A 5,636-nucleotide genomic window follows, 5' to 3' on the forward strand; every position below is an offset into this window, starting at 1 on the left:
TTCTCAATCAAATCCATGTGTAAAAAACATAATGTGCTGCCAACACAATGTAATAAAACCTCAGCTGAAATGCACACCAGCACGACAGAAACTGATAACTCAAAGTACGGGAAAAGTTAGCTCCAGAAAAATCACTTCTGACACCCGCACATTCAAGTTTCATGGACAAGAGATGCATCGTCTCACTATAGCTAACATGAATGGGCCAGATTCATGGATTTGTCCTGAAACAGAAAATAATAATCTCTAAAGCAACATCCTCAAGAAGCTGGCGGAAGAATTCTTTTTAAACAGCCCAGAAATCATCCTTAAAATTGGCTGAGTTTGTTTGAGATGCGCCATTTGTGTCGTGGAGCAATAAATTAGTACTTGAACAGCATTTTTTTTTTTTATGGTGGTGCGGACTGGTTAAAGATGATGTATCACTGGTTGTCATAGATTGAACCAGCAGTTTGCGAGGTTAATGATTCATAGAGGAATAAAGGTAACCTAATTATAGCAGTACCAGAGACAGAGCCCAATTCCTATACTCAAATTCTGAACTCCAAATTTCAACGGGGGAATTGCATGTACCTCTGCAGCACTTTATTCTTCCAAAAGCCCCAGTTAGGGAGCAGACACTGAGTACCTGGAAAGGGGAATGGCCCCAGAGTCCAGAGACCTGTAAGGGTACTCAGTTGACTAGCGTCCTCCCAAAAATTCATGTCTACCCAGAACCTCAGCATGTGTGTGACCTTATTTGGAAATAGGGTCTTTGCAGATGGAATTAGCTATGACGAGGTCAGACTGGATTAAGGTGGGCTCTACATCCAATGGCTGGTGTCCTTGAAGAAGGCCAGGTAAAGACGAACACGTAGACACCCAAAGGAAAAACAGACGTGTGAAGACGGAGGCAGCAATTACAGTGATTCAGCTGTAAGCCAAGACGTTCCCAGGCTTTCCAGCAACCACTAGAGAGTAGGAAGAGGTGAAGAATGCATTCCAGAACACAATAATGCCATTTGAATGATAATGTGGGAGTACTTTCCTCCAAGGAGTTCACTTACAATTGGTCGCAATATGACCAAATAGTCTAAGTCATACAGGATTTGGCATCACAGATGCCATAGGTAATATTTAGCAATGAAATGCCCGAAGTAACCAGAAAAAAACACTTTTTTCTCTTTTTTCCTTTTATGAGTAATGGTGGGAGATTTTCAAGGTGGCGCTCAACACGGGAGTTGTCCCTGCCCAAAGTCGGGGGAGTCTATAAACTCTTGCTGCCGCACCCCCAGGCACCAGAAGACGGCTCTGGACAGTTGGAGCAGGCAACGGCAGTTACAGAATTCACTCAGCACTGCGCATGACTGATCAGAGCAATCACAGCGAGAATTCTGGATCGCGGCTGACTAATGCACTCTCGACCCAGGACTCAAGCGATTGCAGCCAGGTGAGAAGCCTGTACGGTAGCATATCAACCTTTACAGAAGGATGTAACCAGCCCCTCGTGAACTGCCCGGATCCATGTTGAATAAGAAGGAAAATTCAGGACAGGCACACTAGGAGCTACACAGTGGTCCGTCCACTTCAGGATCCTGCTCTAGTTATATCTGCATCTAGTTACGGCACACGAGTGCTTGTCTCAGGGTCTTTGTTAGTAAACTGTCCAGGGTTCCTCCACCACACGGGTTTGGTTCCTCTCAACCCCATATTTCCCCTGACTTTACGAAGTCCTAGAAAAGAAGCCTTTTGGATGTAGTAGAAGAAAACCACCTGGCCCACAGTCTTAATGATAACCACAGTCAAGACACCCACAGCTCAGGTAAGGAGAACTTTTATAGAAGAACTCAGCCAAAATGAGACCTCTTGGGGAGTTGGGGAGTAGAAATGTGATCCCCTGGAAGAGAGAATGGATCCATAGTTCATCAGGAAAATCCACAAATCTTCAAGTGATCCATAGTCCCTTTATACACTGACTGATCACCCAGAAAATCATAGATATATTTTGATATTACGTGGACTTATGTTCTCCCACCTCAAAAAGACGTATGCATAACACGCTTTTACTCAGCTGGGCACTGACTAGGGCACTTGGATTTCCTCAGAAATCTGACAGTGTTCATTGTCATCAATCCCTTTCTGGACTAGAACTATGCTCAGTGCGCCAGCTATCAGCTTGCCTCAACTCTTTCCTTGAACCAACAGGAAGCAAATGAGTCAGTGTATGAAGAGCCTTGAGTTCACAAACCAGCAGAATTTTGAAATATATTTTGGTTGCCCAATGCCCAAGGGCTGATACCAGGTGATACCAGGTCTTCCAGCATCCAACTTTTTGGGTCCCACAGACCTGTTATTCAGGGCACAGGTAACCCCTGTGGATATAGGACATATTTTAACACAACTTTGGTTAGCATTCATTTGCCACTCTCAGCCCTCAGGTTCTTGAACAGTGACAACCATCAGCACACACACTTCCCTCACCCACCCACCCATACACACTATGTTTAGAAATGCCTGGAATCATTTTTCTGGCCCCTTTGCCCCCCTAGTGATCAGATTTGCCTTTGCGTATCATCCTGTGGCCCACATTTCAGGACCTAGACTACTCTAACCATAGCCTTTGATTGTCAAGAGGTAGCTGGTGTGAGAAGACTCTGCCTCCACATCCCACTTGCCTAAACTTTTGGCAACCCTAAAGGGGTGCCCAGATCTCCAGAGGAACGGCCCAAGAAACTCTGTCCCAGCTGAGTTTTAGCAGGAAGAGAGAAGGTCTGATTCAGCAGGCAAACAAAAGCTAGATCCAGAGGCTTAACAAATAGTTCAGGTTCGAACAGGACCAAGGATCATAACCACACTGAAAAGGCCAGAACACTAGGTGACCGGTGACCTCCTGAACAAATACAACCAGCGTGGTTCCTACCTTTCACCTCCCTGCAAGAAGCTGGCATGTGAGTAGGACACAGGCACGCAGAAGACTTACTCTGCATCCCCATTCAGAAGCATGCATGACAGCTGTGTCCTGCCACACAGAGATCGGCTGGGGAGCCCACCATTGGTCTAGCAGAATTTTGTCAAACACAGGTGAAGGGGAGAAGGCTATGGCCACACTGCTGGGCTGGGATGCCGGCACCAAATCAGCTTGTCTATCATCTTGGTCGACAGGCTTGGCTTCCTCATATATGAAAGAGAAGTTGTCCAAGTAAAATTGTGAGGTGGAGGAACTCAGCACGGGTTCTTGACAGACCCAATAATGCACTTCAGCTCTGTCATCTCCTAGCTGAGTAACTTGGAAAAAACAAAATTTCTGAGTTATAGTTTCCTCATCTGTAAAAACGGGGTCATAACCCAACAGAATGACCCATGCGTGCGAAGTTTCTGGTTTTCATAGTAGGCACTTATTACTGACATCTGTCATTATTATGCACCTCACAGTAATCATTATCCTAAACAGCAGAGAACACAATGCATGGTGGGAGGTTATAAAGCAGTGAGCTTCATTTCATACGCTGGCATGAGCGTCATCCTCTTTATATTGGGCGCCTTGGAAAAATGTACACTTGTTCAAAAGCTTCTGCAATTGTTTACAATAAAATAAAATAAAGTAAATAAAATAAAATAAAGTAGAGTAAAATAAAATAAAATAAAATAAAATAAAATAAAATAAAATAAAGTAAAATAAACAGGGGCGCCTGGCTGGCTCAGTGGGAAGAGCTTGTGACTCTTGATTGTTGTGAGTTCAAGCCCCACTTTGGTGTAGAGATTACTTAAATAAGTACAACTTAAAAAAAAAGCAAAATAAACACAAAGAACCTCCTCTTTGGGAGCTTTTATTCATAATCCATTTATTACCCCATTTGAGATCTGCCTTATCATATGGTTTTGACTACAAAAATAATATATTGTTCATTCTGATCTAAGAAATACATACAAAGTTGTATTGGGCTTTTTTGAAAAAATAAAATACACCTTCAAAAGCCAAAGATTTCCCCCACTGAAGAAACCAAATAAGACTGGAAAGAAGGAAGGAAGGAAGGAAGGAAGGAAGGAAGGAAGGAAGGAAGGAAGGAAGGAAGGGAGGGAGGGAAGGAGGGGAATAGGACCAAAGGGAAGTTCAAACCAGAACCCCCCAAATTTTCATCAGTGAGTATCCTCAGAATAAGTGTATAATTTTCAGGACAACTGTTTTAAACGTCAATACATTTATTTACATTCGTTTAAAAAGTCAGTCTTTTTGCATTAATATCTACACCTCTAAAAGAATGTATCAAAACATAGGATATACAAATGTATAAATCATTCCATTTATTTTTTTTACTGGACATACATATTATCCACTTCCTTTTACTGACTTTTAATTAACGGTTAAGTCATTCATTTGTTTGTTCATTCATTCATTTATTGGTTCAACAGATATTTATTGAAGACCTACTATGTCACCCACAATGCAACACTGCAAAGTAAAAGTTCAGATAAATAACTTCCAGCTGGGACGATTTCTTCATCAAAAATATCTCCTGTTATTTTTTCCATAAAATGACTTTGAAGTTTTAAAGGCATCACAGTCAAAGCCTTTAGGTGACACTCTGTGAGGGCATGCCATGGACTGCCTAATTGATATTTCAGAGGCTTCTACTTCAAGATGGTGAACTGAGGCCAAGAATTTGCCTTCCCTCCTTCCTGAGATCCTTTTGAAATGATAGAAAGGAATTTTTTAATGATAAAATCAATAATAGTGAAGAGAATAGGAGGGGTGCCATCTTTGAAGAAATTTCGACAGATCTCAGGAAGACAGAACGTATTTGGCAGAAGGTCAGTACGTCAACAGATAAACCAAGTGGAGGTGTCTTCAGCCCAGAGTACATGAGGTGAGTGACAATGGGGGGGACAGTGGAGAAAGGACTACATCTTATAGGCAGGACTCCAGGCTTAACCCAAGCCCCCAAAAATCAAGTTTTCCCTCTGAAGAAATTCATTATTTTGTTTAGTGTGAGTATTGACATCCTAAAGTAAGGTTTTCTTGTTCAGGAATACCCTGGAGAGAAGCTTGCCAGTTGATATGACAAGCCCCCCTACGCAGAAACTGACAGCATTTCTTTCTTCATTCTTAAAAATGAGCTGACACCTAAATATGAACAAAAATTTAAAGGAAAAAGATAAACAGACACATCATAAAATGGTATTCCTATTTATTCATTCTTAAAAATTAATGGACAACTAAGGAAGAACAGATACTTGTTGGGGGGGGGGGTGGGGAATAGAAAAGCACACCGTAAGAGATAGAATTCAAGAAAACAAAGACTTGAACAGACATTATATCCAGAAGGGAAAACCAGGAAACAAGGATTTTTTTTTCTTTTAATGAAAATGAGAAAACGGTAACTATTTCTGGGAAATTAAATTGCCAAAATAAAAACTAACATACTTTAATAGAAAGATTAGATGATGTAATTGAGGAAATTTCCCATAACACTGAGTGAAATGACAAGGGAAGGAACTGATAAGAGAATAAGAGGCATGGAAGCCAAATCCAGGAGGTTCAATAGCCAATTAAAAGAAGTTCAGAGACAATAAAATAATTCCAAGAGCTAAAGGGAAACACAAATATTGATCAGAATTAATTAAAAGACCAAGCCCTTGGCACACCATGGTGAAATACC

The 5,636-nt window shown here is 41.5% G+C and overlaps 1 long non-coding RNA gene across 1 annotated transcript; it reads left to right on the top strand.

Moving 5' to 3' along the window:
- The first annotated feature begins 1,370 nt into the window (after positions 1–1,370).
- Positions 1,371–5,339, top strand: LOC111561837. Its single transcript, XR_006583108.1, has 2 exons — positions 1,371–1,801; positions 4,390–5,339. It is a non-coding gene; the product is annotated as an uncharacterized LOC111561837 (long non-coding RNA).
- Positions 5,340–5,636: the final 297 nt, after the last annotated feature.

Source organism: Felis catus, chromosome C1 (assembly GCF_018350175.1).
Source record: "Felis catus isolate Fca126 chromosome C1, F.catus_Fca126_mat1.0, whole genome shotgun sequence".
NCBI classification, from domain to species: Eukaryota; Metazoa; Chordata; class Mammalia; order Carnivora; family Felidae; genus Felis; species Felis catus.